At 42.2% G+C, this 15,375-nt stretch overlaps 1 long non-coding RNA gene across 1 annotated transcript; it reads left to right on the forward strand.

The window, feature by feature from the left end:
- Window positions 1-5,373: 5,373 nt before the first annotated feature.
- Window positions 5,374-8,726, forward strand: LOC108584285. The gene is made up of 2 exons (XR_001899277.2): window positions 5,374-6,171; window positions 7,056-8,726. It is a non-coding gene; the product is annotated as an uncharacterized LOC108584285 (long non-coding RNA).
- The last annotated feature ends 6,649 nt before the right edge of the window (window positions 8,727-15,375 follow it).

Below are 15,375 nucleotides of genomic sequence, written 5' to 3' on the forward strand. Positions count from 1 at the left end.
AAACTGAATGTCTATCCTTGGCTTACTCCTTTAGGACGTGTGTTAATCCATGGTAAGTGGTGCACACAAGTGTGGCAACGTTTTTATCCTGAGTACAGTAGTTTAATGGGGAAGAGCAGTATTGAAGAACGTGTCAAAGACAGACACCTGCTGAGGCAAGGTAAGGTATACAGGATCTTGACGAATAGGATTTTGCAGCAGTGGAGTGACACGGCTCGATTCCAAATACGGCATGTTGAAATGGGAATGTGTAACAAGGGAGCAGGGTTAGGGTCACCCAGGGTCATGGCCTAGAATCCAAAGATAGGTTTACAATTGTTACGGTGAGATTTAGGGTTGCTGTCAGCGTGAGGGTTAGGATTAGGGTATAATGTTGGGGTTGGGGATGGCATTAGCATAAGGAGTTAGAGTTTAGGGGTTGTGGTTAGGATTAGAATAGATTATGGATTAGGACACGTCAGCTTTGGGATTTGGGTTGCAGTTACATTTTAAGGTTGGGGTTAATGTTTTGTGTTAACAGCAGTTACAGTGAGGGGTTGCTGTCGGATTAGGGTTAGGGTTTAGGGTTTGGGTTAGGGTTATGGGCTACAATTAGAGGGTTTGTGTTACAGTAAGGGTTTGGGTTAGGGTTAAGGCTTAGAATTAGGATGAGGGTTAGGGTTAGAAGGTTAGGGATGTGTGTTCAGGTTCAGGTTACGGATAGGGGTTGGGGTTAAGGTTTAGGGTTGGGGGTTAGGGTTAGGGTTGTTAGGGTTTAGGACTTAGGGTTAATGCTAGGATTAGGCTTGAGGTTAGGTATTAGGTTCAGGGCCGGGGCTGGGGTCAGGGTCATGGTTAGGGGTAAAGGTTAGGAATAGGGTTGGTTTAAGGTTAAGTGTAGGGGTAGGGCTAGGGTTTGGTTTAGGGATTAGGGTTAAGGTTAGGGGTTAGGGTCAAGGTCCTGGTCGGGGCTTGCAGTTAGTGGGGTTTGGGCTTCAGGTTAGGGCTACGGGTTAGGGTTAGAGCTAGGTCTGTGCTAAAGCTAGGTCTTGGGTTAGGGCAAGGGTTTGGGTTAGAGGTTAGGGTTTAATGCTAGGTGTTAGGGGTTCCTGGTTGGGATTGGGGTTGGGGATTAGAGTAGGAGCTATAGGTTAAAGGTTAAGATGTTAGGAGGCTGAGGAGTTAAGTTTAGGTGTTAGGGGTTGTGAAGTTGGGAGTCTAAGGAGTTGGGGAGTGTTAGGGGATTCCGGGTTGGGATTAGGAGTTGAGGAGCCAGGGCTGGGATTTAGGAGTAGCACAAGGTTAGGAGCTGTTAAGGTAGAAGTCCGGGGGTCAAGTGTTAGGGTCAATGTCATGTTCAGCATTAAAGGGTCAGGGGTCCGGTTAGGATTAGGATTGGGCTAGGGGTTAGGGCTGGGAGCTAGGTTATGAATTGAAGATTAGATGTTAAGACAGGAGGTTAAAGGTCAGATTAAAGGTTTGGAATTCTGAATTAGGTTTAGAGAGTTAGGAAGGTTAAGGGAGTTGAAGTTTTGGGGTTGGGTTAGGGTTAGGATAGGGTTAGGTTTAGTGTAGGGTAGCAGCTAGGGTTAGACGTTCGGGTTAGGTTGGGGTTGGGTTGGGGTTAGGATTAGGGCTAGGCCTAGAGTTAGGTTTATTAGAGTTAGGGGTTGGAGTTGCGTTTGCAGGTATGTATTGAGTTTATGATTATGGGTTGGGGTTGGTGTTAGAGTTAGGGTTCATGTTAGTGGTTAAGGTTAGGGTTTGGTGGTAGGGGTTAGGGTTGAGGTTGGTGTTGGTTTTGGATTCGGGTTAGTGGTTTAAGTTAGGCATAGATTAGGAGTTGGAGTTGGGGCTAGGGTTTAGGTTTAGGGTAGGCTTAGTGGTTAGGGTTCGGTGGTTAGAGTGTTAGTGTTAAAGGTTATGATTCGGGTTGCAGTGGTTCGGGTTTGGGTTAAAATTAGGTTTAGTGGGTTAGGGTTAAGGTAGGGTTAGGGGTAGTGGGTTGAGGGTTAGTGTTAAGGGTTAAGGGTTAGAGTTGGGGTTGTGTTAGGTTAGAGTTTGGTGTTGCAGTTGGGGTTCGAGTTTGGGTTAGAGTTAGGTTTAGGGGTTTAGGGGGTCAGTGGCATGGTTTGGGTTAGAGTTTAGGGTTAGGGTTATGGGTTAGGGCTAGGCCTATTAGTAGTGCTAGGCTTAGGTGTTATGGTTAGGGTTGGGTTAGTGTTAGGTGTTATGGGTCAGGGTCAGGGTCAGGGCCATGGCCAGGTCCAGGGGTTAGGGTTAACGGTTAGGGTTTGGGGTTTGGATTAGGTCTAGGGCTTGTGCTAGGTGTTAGGATTAGGGGTTAGAGTTAGGGATTAGGGTTAGAGCTCGGGCCGTGGCTTGTTGTTAGGGGTTAGGGTTCAGGTTCATGGTTAGAGTTAGGGTTTAAGGGCTTGGGTTGGGAGTTAGGGTTGGGGTTAAGGTTTGGAGTTGGGGTTGGGTTAGGCTTTGGGTTATGGTTTAGGGTGTTAGGGTTTAGGGTTTGGTTAGGGTTGGAGCTAGGGCTATGGCTAGGGGTTATGATTAGGGTTAGGTTATAGGTTAGGTTTTGGGTCAGGGTCACGGTAGTGTTTGGGTTAGGATTTAGGGCTAGGCTAGTGGTTAGGGTTGGGGTTTAAGGTTAGCGGTTAGAGTTAGTGGTTAGGGTAGAGTTTTGTGTTGGGTTTAGGGTTACAGGCCTGAGCCATGGTGCCTAGCCTCGTCATGTTGATAAATTAGGAAATATGTTGCAAAAAAAATTACAACATGACTTCAGATAAATAAAACTTATTATATAAGACCTAATTAATTAGTGAAGGGGTGATTATCCTCATTGCTTCAACATTTAGCGGTAGAATTTGACCTGTTCTTAAACTTGCTAATAATAAATGTTTCACAGTGGATTGCTGCAATGTTAGTGCAGTGCTCCCATCCATCAACGCTGCCATAGTCAATGCCTAATATTATTGTAGTTAGATTTTTTTTTTGTCAATAGGGTTTTGGGGAATATGATGGGTTTTTTAAAACTTCAATAGGTTTTTGGGGAACGGGTGGTATTTTGTTATATGAATACGTTGTTTAGTGGTGATTTCTGAGATTTTTGGTGTAACTGTCACCCAAGTGTACCCAATGTGTAGTGTTTTATCCCTCACCACACCCACCCCACCACTCCCAGCCTTTCCCCCGAGTCCCCGAAGACCATTGTATCATTCTTATGCCTTTGCATCCTCTTAGCTTAGCTCCCACTTACGAGTGAGAGCATACAATGTTTGGTTTTCTATTCCTAAGTTACTTCACTTTTTGCTGTGTATGCATTATTTCATTCCATCTTATGGCTGAGTAGTACTCCGTGGTAAATATATATACCACATTTTCTTTATTGACTTATTGATTTATGGGCATGTAGGCTGGTTTCAAATTCTTGCAATTGCGTATCGTGCTACTATAAACCTGCATGTGCAAGTATCTTTTTCATAGAATGACTTCTTTTCCTCTGGGTAGATACCCAGGAGTGGGATTGCTGGATCAAATGATAGATCTGCTTTTAGTTCTTTTGGAAATCTCCTCACTCTTTTCCATAGCTGTTGTATTAGTTTACATTCCCTCCAAAAAGTGTAAAAGTGTTCCCTTTTTTCCACATCCATGCCATCATCTATTATTTTTTGATTTTTTGATTATGACCATTCTTATAGGAGTGAGGTGGCATTGTATTGTATTGTGGTTTTAATTTGCATTTTCCTGATAATTGGTTATGTTGAGTATTTTTTCATGTGTTTGTTGGCCAGTTGTAGATCTTCTTTTGAGAATTGTCTATTCATGTCCTTAGCCCACTTTTTCACGGCACTTTTTTTCTTGCTGGTTTGTTTGAGTTCCTTGCAGATTCTGGATATTAGTCCTTTAATCAGAAGTATAGATTGCGAAGATTTTATCCCACTCTATAGGTTATCTGTTTACTCTGCTGATTATTTCTTTTTACTGTGCAGAAGCTTTTTAGTTTAATTAAGTCCCATCTATTTATCTTTGTTTTAGTTGCACATGTTTTTTGGGTTATTGGTCATGAAGTCTTTGCCTAAGCCAATGTCTAGAAGGGTTTTTCCAATATCATCTTCTAGAATTTTTATGGTTTCAGGTATTAGATTTAAGTCCTTGATCCATCTTGAGTTGATTTTTGCATAGGGTGAGAAATGAGGATCCACTTTGATTCTTCTGTGTGTGGCTTGCCATTTATCCGAGCACCATTTGTTGAATAGGGTGTGCTTTCCCTGCTTTATGTTTTTGTTTGAGTTGTTGATGATTAGATGACTGTAAGTATTTGGCTTTATTTCTGGGTTCTCTATTATGTTCCATTGATCTGTATGCCTATTTTTATACTAGTACCATGCTGTTTTGATGACTATGGCCTTATAGTATAGTTTGAAGTCAACTTCTATATTTGTTCTTTTTGCTTAGTTTTGCTTTGGCTATCAGACTCTTTTTTGGTTCTAGGCTTTTGTTACCTTAAGGTATGTCCCTTATATGTCTTTTTTGGTTCCATATGAATTTTTCTAGTTCTGTGAAGACTGATATTGGCACTTTGATGGGGATTGCATTGAGTTTGTAGATTGCTTTTGGCTGTCTGGTATTTTCACAGTATTGATTTTACCCATCTATTAGCATGGGATGTGTTTCCATTTGTTTGTATCTATGATTTCTATCAGCAGTGTTTTGTAGTTTTCCTTGTAGATACCTTTGGCCTCTTCAGTTAAGTATTCAAGATATAATTAAGATTTTATCTGCAAAGATTGCATGCAAGTTACAATTATAGGAATATGCTATTATAATTATAGGAATTATAATATTCCTAAGGTTTTTATTGCAGCTATTATAAAAGGGAGTGAGTTCTTGATTTGATTCGTGGCTTGATTACTGTTAGTGTATAGCAGAGCCACTGATTTGTATTAATTTAATGATTTACATTAATTTTGTGTCCTGAAACTTCGCTGAATTCATTTACCAGTTCTGGTAGCTTTTGGGATGAGTCTTTAGGGTTTTCTAGGTATACGATCATGTCATCAGCAAAGAGCGACAGTTCGACTTCCTCTTTACAGATATGGATAACCTTTGTTTCTCTTATCTGATTGCTCTGGTGAGGACTTCTAGTACTATGTTGAATAGAAGTGGTGAAAGTGGGCATCATTGTCATGTTCTAGTTCTCAGGGGGAATGCTTTCAACTTTTCCCCATTCAGTATAATGTTGGCTGCGTGTTTGTCATATATGGCTTTTATTACCTTAAGGTATGTGCCTTCTATGTTGATTTTGCTGAGGGTTTTAATCGTAAAGGAGTTCTGGATTTTGTCAAATGCTTTTTCTATGTCGATTTTGCTGAGGGTTTTAAGTGATGCTGGATTTTGTCAAATCCTTTTACTGCGTCAATTGAGATGATCATGTGATTTTTGTTTTTAATGCTGTTTATATGGTGTATCACATTTGTGGACTTGCAGATGTTTAACTGTCCCTGCATCACTGGTTTCTCTTCAGATCGTGTACATCTTTCACCTTATGATGGTTAATTTTATTTGCCAAGTTGGGTCGCCTGATACTTGGTTAAACATTCTGCGTGTGTCTGTGAGGGTGTTCCTTGATGAGATGAACATTTGAATATGTAGACTTAGTAAAGTGGTTGCCCTCCCCATTGTGAACGGGCCTCATCCAATCCATTAAAAACCCAAATAAAACACAAAGGTAGAGGAAGAGAGAATTCACTCTGTCTGATGATTTCAGAACTGAGATGTAGATCTTCTCTTGCCTTTGAAGTCAGACTTGGACTGTAACTTATGCCATCAGCTTTCCTGGTTCTCAGGACTTTAGATTTGGACTGGAATTCCACCATTGGCAGTCCTGGGTCTCCAGCTTACTGACTGCAGGTCCTGGAAATTCTTAGCCTCCATAACCACATGAGCCAATTCCTTATAATAAACCTATATACATATTCATGCAACTGGTAAATATTTTGTTGTTATAGATTTGGATAACATGTTCTATTTTGTACCTATTTTAACAGAGTCTCAGTCACAGCCTGCCTTCATCTCTGAAGGGACCAGGTGACCCATGAAATGCCTTGGCAGCCTTGGCATTGCATGCAGGCTTCACAGACAAGATCACACTACAACCACCTTTCTGCAGGAGCACAGGTGTGACATACTGATCACATCATTCTCAGAGAAAATTCATTTTACACACTAAGGACACACAGACACAAGGAGGCTTCCACAAAGGGAATGGACCTTTCTCCAGCACAATAGTGCAAGGGCCTGCCACTTTGCTTCAATTCCTGAAAATGCCTTGGTAAACATGCGGCTGCTGTATTCCCGACACTTTCAAGAAACAGTTATTGATTCTCTGAGCGTCCACAAGGTTAATAGAAGCCCAACATTCTTTAATTTGTGTTTTGTTTTTTGGAGACACAGTCTTGCTCTGTCACCCAGGCTGGTATGAAGTGGCGTGATCTCAGCTCACTGCAGCCTCGACCTCCAGAGCTCAAGCAATTCTCCCATCTCAGCCTTCCAAGTAGATAGGACCACAGGTGTGTGCCACCACACTCAGCTAATTTTTTTTTTTTTTTTTTTTTTTTGTAGAGAAAAGGTCTTGCCATGTTACCCAGGCTGGTCTTGAACTCCTGGGCTCAAGTGATCCTGGAATCTGTCCAAATTTAAATTAACAGGTGCTCCTATGAATTCCATCAGAGAACACACTGCAGGTGCTTGAGCAACCTCTTCTCATGCTTCCTGAAGTATCTGGGTTGCATATGGTGGCTATAAGTTGTCCATGGGCTTCTGATGTAGAAAACAAACCTGCCCCCTTTTGGCCCTGTGCTGTACAGCATCAGGGCAGTAATTGCTGACCACATGCTGGACCATGTGGAAACAGAGGGCTCTGTGTCCATGTCCGTGAGCCTTCATGCCCATCTGGCTATCAAGCCTTGGGAAGCAGCACCCCACAGCCTTGGCACAGCTGCAGAGACCTCCTTGCCTCAGGATGGAGTCAAATCTGGAACCCCTGCCATTCTCATCTACAGGAAGCACTGGCCTCCTCCATCCTCAGGTTGTGGTGCTGGTACTGGCCGCCTCCATCCTCAGACTGTGGTGCTGGAAGTCACCCTTCTCCCAGGCCCCTTGGGATCCCCTGAGTGACCAGCAATGAAGTTCGTCCGCCTTCTGAATGGATGCCATCATTGGACATGATGGAGCTCAGTGGGATGCTGCTGCCTTCCCTCCCTCAGCTAGGATGTCCCTGATAAAGGATGACACCCAAGCCTCAGCACAACCAGCCAAACTTCAGATGGTCATGTCAGCACTGGTGCTGGGCCAACAATTAGCCCTATTTGTACATTTTTACAAACTTTTTGGCAATTGCCAAGAATTGTCCACCTCCCCTCCCCATTGAATTAAAGAAACTTCTTGTCTCAGGGATATTCAGAATATCAGTCAAGGTAACAGACGCCTTTATTTTAACCAGGGACACAGTACGGATCTTACAGGGACACTCCTTATCCCCTGCAGAGTTCCAGACACTGCTGATGGGGACCAAGGCAACATTTCATCAGAAAACACAGTGCTGGACTTGTGAAGAAGATGTCCAGTAGAGTTTCCGCTGCCCCTATCGGCTGCAGGCAGCTGCTTTAGTTGAGAGATAGACTGAGCTCCTCAAAGAATTCCTATCTAAGTTACAAAGTAGCGAGTGGATGACCTGCTGGGTTCCACTATTGCCACAGGCTTTGATTACTCTAAGTTCATACTCCTTAGGAAAGTGCACTTTTTGCACCAGTGCTACACAGTTCTCTCAGTTCCCTTTAATGGACATCAAAGAGTTCGCATTTTTGACAACCATTCAGTCCTGGACCGTCCAAGGGGTGGAGGTAGCTCCGTACAGGAAGCTGCCTGCTGCATGTGGATCAGTAATATCAGACTTGCCCACCAACTCACTGGAAACATGAAAACCAACGCATGGGGAATGCATGACGTCACCCAGATATTTACGAACATGCTTGTCCTGCTAGAGGCCCCGGATCTCTAAACCAGTGCATGGGGAATGCAGGACATCACCGAAATATTTACGAACACACTTGTGCTGCCAGAGACCCCAGATCTCTAAACCAATGCGTGGGGGAATGCATGACGTCACCCAGATATTTACGAACATGCTTGTCTTGCCAGAACCAATGCATAGGGAATGCATGAAGTCAACCACATATTTACAAACACAGTTGTGCTGCCAGAGGCCTCCTTTCTTGCCTCCTGCTAAACAAATGGGGGCAGTAGCTTTGCATCTGCTTCCACATTTCATTACTCATAACTGTGGCCTTACTAATCTCTCATGCCCCAAGCACTTAATTACAGTGTCTCAACAGCCTTCTCTCAGCCTCTTAAAATATTAGTCATCATTAAAATAAATATCTGATGTTAAAGCATCAGGGGTCAGTTGTATTGTGACACCTAAAATTTCATGCAGCACCCCACCAGGTCCTCAGCATAATGGCTTTCATGCCCCCACCAGACTGCAAAACTCTTTGAAATAGTCAAGCATATCCCTCAAGGGACCAGGGGTTTCCCCACCCTCTGCTTTCTACCAGGCCTGCCTCCCTCACCCTCTGCTTCAGAGTGCAATCCCTGGGTAGACCTGCATAGATGCAGTGTCTTCCTCTGCTGGGTGGAGTATGTGTGACGAATAAATTACTGTGAATTTCTTCTGCTCAGTGTTAGTTGTGTCTGCAGCCATTCCCAGAATCCTAGGGCAACACTAGCTTCTTCACCAATGGGGTAAACAGGAAGGAACCCAACTAGGAATTGCCTTTTTAAAAAAATCCCTTCCCACCCTCTTAGTTATGTAATGCGGGCATTTTTATAGCTCTTTTGCTCATTCCATTATCTGAGGTCAGCCACTGATATTTAACCCATCCTTAGCCTCGGAGGAGGGCAGAGGAATGCTGGTCATGTTGATTTCCCTAGCGGCAACATGGTTTCCTCCTGTGCCACTCAAGTTCTCTCCTTCTTTAGCTGGATGCTCAGTCGGTTGCATTTCACTCATCTTTGCAGATTGTTAGGAAGATGAGAATCAGCTTTCATTTCTGATGTTGCCATAGAGAAGACTCTATGGTAATGTTTATTTACACAATCAACTTTCTCTTTTTTCCCCCCAGAAATTGCAAACTCTTATATGAGAGACAGCTTTCTGGAGTCTGCAAACAAAGATTATCCTCTCTCTTTTGATGGCAAATTTCTTATATCCCCACCAACAATAAAATACATATGATTTTGGTATGTCATACTGATTGCCAACTACAAGTAAGAACATTCCTTGATTTTAAATCTAGATTAATTATGAAAATTTGGGTAGTCACAGAAAATTATGTACAAATTTATAGACCTCTTAGGATTAAATGAATTACTATTAACTAATAATTATTGTGCACCTAGCATATGGCAGAAGCTTCCTGCATACTATTTCATTTTATACTGAAAATGGTATTCTATGCAAAATGCTATAATTTCCCCATGCCTCCAATTTGGACATGATAAAACTGGGCCTCGTAAAGTTTTCACCCCACAATTCTCTACTTAGTAAGAAGTAGAAGCAAGTCTAAACCTAAGTCATCTGATTTCAGAGCCCATATAGTTAAATGCTGTAAATGCAGCTTCCCATGATGATGGTGACTGTGAGAGCCTGTCACATATGATGTAGGACCCCAGTGCTTCCCAGTAACATGTGCAAGATTAACCGGGGGATCTTATTAAAGTGCAAACTCATAGACCACACTTTGACTAGCTAAAATAAGAGCATTTGCCGGGCGCGGTGGCTCAAGCCTGTAATCCCAGCACTTTGGGAGGCCGAGGCGGGTGGATCACAAGGTCAGGAGATCGAGACTATCCTGGCTAACATGGTGAAACCCCGTCTCTACTAAAAATACAAAAAAAAAAACTAGCCGGGCGCGGTAGCAGGCGCCTGTAGTCCCAGCTACTTGGGAGGCTGAGGCAGGAGAATGGCGTGAACCCGGGGGGCGGAGCTTGCAGTGAGCCGAGATCGCGCCACTGCACTCCAGCCTGGGAGACACAGTGAGACTCCATCTCAAAAAAAAAAAAAAAAAAGAGCATTTAAGTGGGTGTCCAGGTGACAGTGCTAAGATGATACTGTTCATGTGGGCACTGGCTCACCATAATAACGAAACTTAGGACCTCCAGTCCCTGCTGGAAAAAAAATACAGATACATAGGATGTGACTGTGAATATGGAATATCTGTTGTGTTCTGGACATTGTACTAGGCACTACAGATAAAAGGTCAAATAATCCCTTGTCTCTATCTGAAAGGGGTTTCCTACACAGTGGCTTCTGACTGCAGTGTAGATTTTCTCTTCTGACCTGGGAGAGTGAGCTCTACCTCAATATTGGTAACTGAACACTGCCCAGTGGGTTGGATGGGGGAGACCATAGCTAGCTGTGCTCCCACATGGGTATGACCATAGCATATCTCATGATGCCATTTCCGCCCTTGTCAAAAGGCTCCCTCCAGTATCATATGCACTCCCCACGATTATAAATTCTTCCTTCCCAGTGCCCCTACGTTTTGCAAAGATAAAAACATAAGCCATATTCTTGACATTAATTATGAAATTGTCTTCACATATTTAAATTTGTCTGTTTATGGAATATATTGACTAAAATAGTAATTTTAATCATGCATATCTATTACAAACTTCGTGATATACTTTGCTATTTTTAAATTTCTTATGCTCTTATAAAATGTGTGTTCGGGACCCGCGTTGGCTTCCTTTTCTTCCCTCTGGCTAAACTAAACTAATAGATTAGTTTAGGCTATGAGAAGAGATGGACGAGGTGGCTTCTGTAATGGATCGAGGCTATGAGCAGAGATGGACGAGGTAGCTACTGTAATGGATAAAGGCTATGAGCAGAGATGGACGAGGTGGCTACTATAATGGATCGAGGCTGTGAGCAGAGATGGACGAGGTGGCTACTGTAATGGATAAAGGCTATGAGCAGAGATGGACGAGGTGGCTACTGTAATGGATCGAGGCTGTGAGCAGAGATGGACGAGGTGTCTATTGTAATGGATCAAGGATATGAGCATTGTGGGAAGTAGGATGGTAAATCTGTAAATATCAGAATGAATCCAAATTTATAGATCCAAAACGATTATAAAACAGTTCAAAATGAACTAAAAACAAGGCTCTGCACTTTGGGAGGTTGAGATGAGTGGATCGCTTGAACTCAAGAGTTCAAGACCAGCCTGGGCAACATGGAAAAAAACCATATCTACAAAACAAATTTTAAAAATTATCCAGTCGTGATGGCATGTGCTGAGGTGGGAGAATCACTTGAACCCAGAAGTTTGAAGCTGCCGTGAGCTGAGATTACACTACACTGCATTCCAGCCTAGGGAAAGACTGAAGCCCTGTCTCAAAAAAAAAAAAAAGAAAGATGGTTAAAAAAATCCTTCAAGTTATTCCTATCTGGTTTACATACAAAAGTAAGAGAGCTATTTACTTGCCCAGAAGTAGCTCCGTAATGCTGAAAGCAAAGTCAATTGTTCTAGCAGGTTCTGAAAAAAACTATCATATCACAGGGTTGAATGGCAATATCAAATCATAAATATAATGATCAAACCTGAAAGTGAATCCAGTTTAAGAGACCTCCAGAAGCCACTGTGTAGGAAACTCCTTTGAGATAGAGACAAGGGATTATTTGATTTCTTATCTCTAGTGTCTAGTACAATGTCCAGAACACAACAGATATTCCATATGCACAGTCACATCCTATGTATGTGTGTTTCTTTTCCAGCAAGGACTAGAGGTCCTAAGCTTTGTTTATATGGTGAGCCAGTGCCCAGATGAGCAGTAGAATCTTAGCACAGTCTCCTACACACACATTTCGATGCTCTGACCCCTTATCCCAGCTAGTCAAAGTGTGGTCTATGGTGTTACATTTTAAGGAGATCCCCGGCTGAATCATGTGACTGTCAAAGGAGAAGCACTGCCCTCAAAACATAGAGCAGGTGAAGTAAATTATTAATTTATAGAGGCGGGCTGGCTATTTATCTTGTTAATGGGAATATTCAAATTGACATACACAGTCACCCCCATAAGGATTTTGGATTAAAAACCAAAGGTTTAGATATTAGATGTGTCTTACAATTGCCACACCACTCTTTGCTACAGAATCGAGGAGCACCCTTCCCAGAGATTTAGAGGGAAATTTCTATCTCATGAGCCTTCTGTTAGTATTTTCAAAATACTAAATTGAGTATTTATTGGATACTCAATAAATAGTGGCCAGATTGAATCTCCTACAGGCATCTCACTCAAACTACAGTCATACTTTCCAGTAGGCCCCATACAAATCATTGTTGTGGAGAACATTTATCCACCTCTTCAGGCACTTAGGTAAGTACAATAATGCAAGTCTCTGTGTGCGCGTGTGTGTGTGCGCGCGCGTGTGCGTGCGCGTGTGTGTGTGCGTGCGCGTGTGTGCGTGCGTGTGTGTGCACGCGTGTGTGTGCGCGCGCGTGTGTGTGCGCGTGCGTGTGTGCACGCATTGTGTACTCTGGCCTCTTGCCCAGTTTCTGCTGCACTTGATGGTGGTTCCAGTTTCATGTAAATAACGTCTAGCCACGTTAGAAATCTTGATTTTTGTGTGCCCATCAGGTAAAGAAGATAGATGTTATTGTAGAGAAAATGTTCATTATGGATAAATACATACTGTGTGACTATTGATATCATGCTTTTCATAGATATTATACCCAGATATTATATTCCAAGTGTTATATTTCAAAATCTTAAAAAATAGAGAATATATTTTATATTTCTAGCTGGAAATAATAACAGTAAATAGCCCACCTCTGGGGAAATGTGATAAAAATACTAATCACCATCACAACTCATTAAAAGCATAAAATTTGCAATGCTTTAAACTACATGTTCTTCGTATGAATCTGTGTAGATATATACACACATTCGATAAATGCTATTTAAAGGCTAAGTGCATTGGTCAACCATTCAGACATCTGTAGGCTGAAGGGATTACTTTTATCTGCCTTTAGAGTGAGAATTAGATTTCTATATAAAGCAGGTAATACAGATTTTGCATGGAGTAAATGTCTTCAATCCTTATTAATACTGATGGCAGCTGCGCTGCAGAAGAGAAAGCCTGTCAGAGTAACGTGTTCAGTTTTACATCGTAATCAGAGGCGTGTCAATCTCTGTTGAAGGCAGAATTAAAAACCTCTTCAACATTTTTTAAATAATAGATGAAAAACATCTCAAAGTCACTTTTAAAATTTGAATTGGCAATTCCACATGACAGGAAAGGGACGAAGAACATCTTAAAGGAATACTTCACGATGGGAGTGATGTTTTCAGTGCAGTTTCATCGAGGAGAAGTTTTTCCAGAAAGTCTTTTGACCTCAGTAAGAATCTCATTAGTTTACTCTGGTCAATAGTTTCTAGTAAAATGAGAAAGACTCATTTTTTTAAAACGATAAACAATTTACAGGGTTTAATCTACTGTTGTGATTTCCATCGTGCTACTTGTGCCCTTGTGGTTACACATGTGTATTTATCTGCATTTTCTTGGCTCGTTCAAAAGCCAATAAAATATTTTACTGTTCAGGCTCTGTAAAAACTGAATTAATTTCCAAAAAGTGAGGATTGTATGTATGCCGTGGAGTATGTGGGGGTGTAGGTGTGTGACGTGTGTGTGATACGTGTTTGGTGTGCTGGATGTACTGTGTATTATGTGTGTGGTGTGTGTGTGCATTGTTTGTGGTGTGGGTGTGTAGTTTGTGTATTGTGTGTGGTGTCTGTGTATTGTATGTGTATGTGTGTGGTGTGTGTGTGATGTGTTTGTGGTGTGTGTGGTGCTGTGTGTGTAATGTGTGTGAGGTTCATGTGTGTGTCGTGTGGTGTGTCTGTAGTGTGTGTGGGGTGTGTGTGTGCAGTGTGTGGTGTCTGTGGGATGTGTGTGGTGTCTGTGTGTGGGGTGTGTGTGTGCACATGGTGTGGCGTGTGCAGTGGGTGTGGGGTGTGTGTGCGTGTGCACATGGTATGTGTGCAGTGTGTGTGGTGTCTGTGTGGGGTGCGTGTGCACATGGTGTGTGTGCAGTGGGTGTGGGGTGTGTGTGGTGTGTGTGCAGTGTGTGGAGGGTGTGTGCATGTGCACATGGTGTGTGTGCGTGTGCACATGGTGTGTGTGCTGTTTGGTGTCTGGGGTTTGTGTGCATGTGCACACAGTGTGGTGTGTGTGGGGTGTGTGTGCGTGTGCACATGGTGTGGTGTGTGCAGTGTGTGTGTCATGAGTGACTGCTTCTCTTAGCATGTGGACATCAGTCTTCCAGACCAGCTTTCTCCATGTGTCTGGGAACATAAGAAACAAATTTCTGCAATAATTGTTACACAGTTTTCCAGAGAGGGACCCAACCTCTGCCGTGAGTGGGTATCTGCATTGCAGGAGGGATTGTGAGGTCCCGGCTTGGCTCACACCCTCTGTGGGTTTAGGCAGGGTCCAGGGTTTGGAGCCTTTCTTGGCTCAGGTTCCTGCTGGATCCCTCCCTGTGGCCAAAGAGGGAGGGCTCTGTTTCACCACAAGGCATCAGAAGAGGACTGGTGTGCGGGAAGACTAGGTAATCGTAATGGTATTAGTAATAGCGGTAATCATACTGTTTTATACATTGTATATGTCATAAGGATTTTAACTTTTATGTAACATAATTGTAAAAATGTCCCCAGTTGTTTGTCTTGTGTTTTTTTACATAGTGTTCAAATGTGTAAGAACTTTACATTTTAGGCAGTTTCATTTATTACTCCAATAATACCACCAATGGGATAATTATTCTTGATTTGTAGGTTCAAAGTGTTACCCCATTACTACACAAAATTACACAAAATTTCTGTGTTTTTAATTCTCTTTCTTTTATATGTCTATTTTTGTGCCATATCAAATGTTTAATTTTGAAAAGTTATAATGACCTTAAATATCTTACAGATTTATTTTGTAATATTTGCTCTCAGTGTGTGTTTGTTCGTCAGATGAATTTGAAATCACATTTTCTTGTTCCAAAATATTCTTCATGGAATTTGTATTGAAATGTGAGCATATTTTAAAATAATTTACAGCAAATTAGTGAGTTAATATTATTGAGTCCTGTCATCCAGAAGGTGACGAGCAAATTCCTCAAACCTCCTTTAATGCCATTTAGTGAAAATTAATATGTTAAATCAATATAAGTTAGCATAAACGAATATAGCTAATAATTACGTAATGTGTTTGGCTCCTCTTTTCTGTCTTCTGCCTTCTGTCACTGATGTTTTATTCCTGTGTTTGTTGTTTTC

The sequence above is a fragment of the Papio anubis genome, chromosome 1, assembly GCF_008728515.1.
Source record: "Papio anubis isolate 15944 chromosome 1, Panubis1.0, whole genome shotgun sequence".
NCBI classification, from domain to species: domain Eukaryota; kingdom Metazoa; phylum Chordata; class Mammalia; order Primates; family Cercopithecidae; genus Papio; species Papio anubis.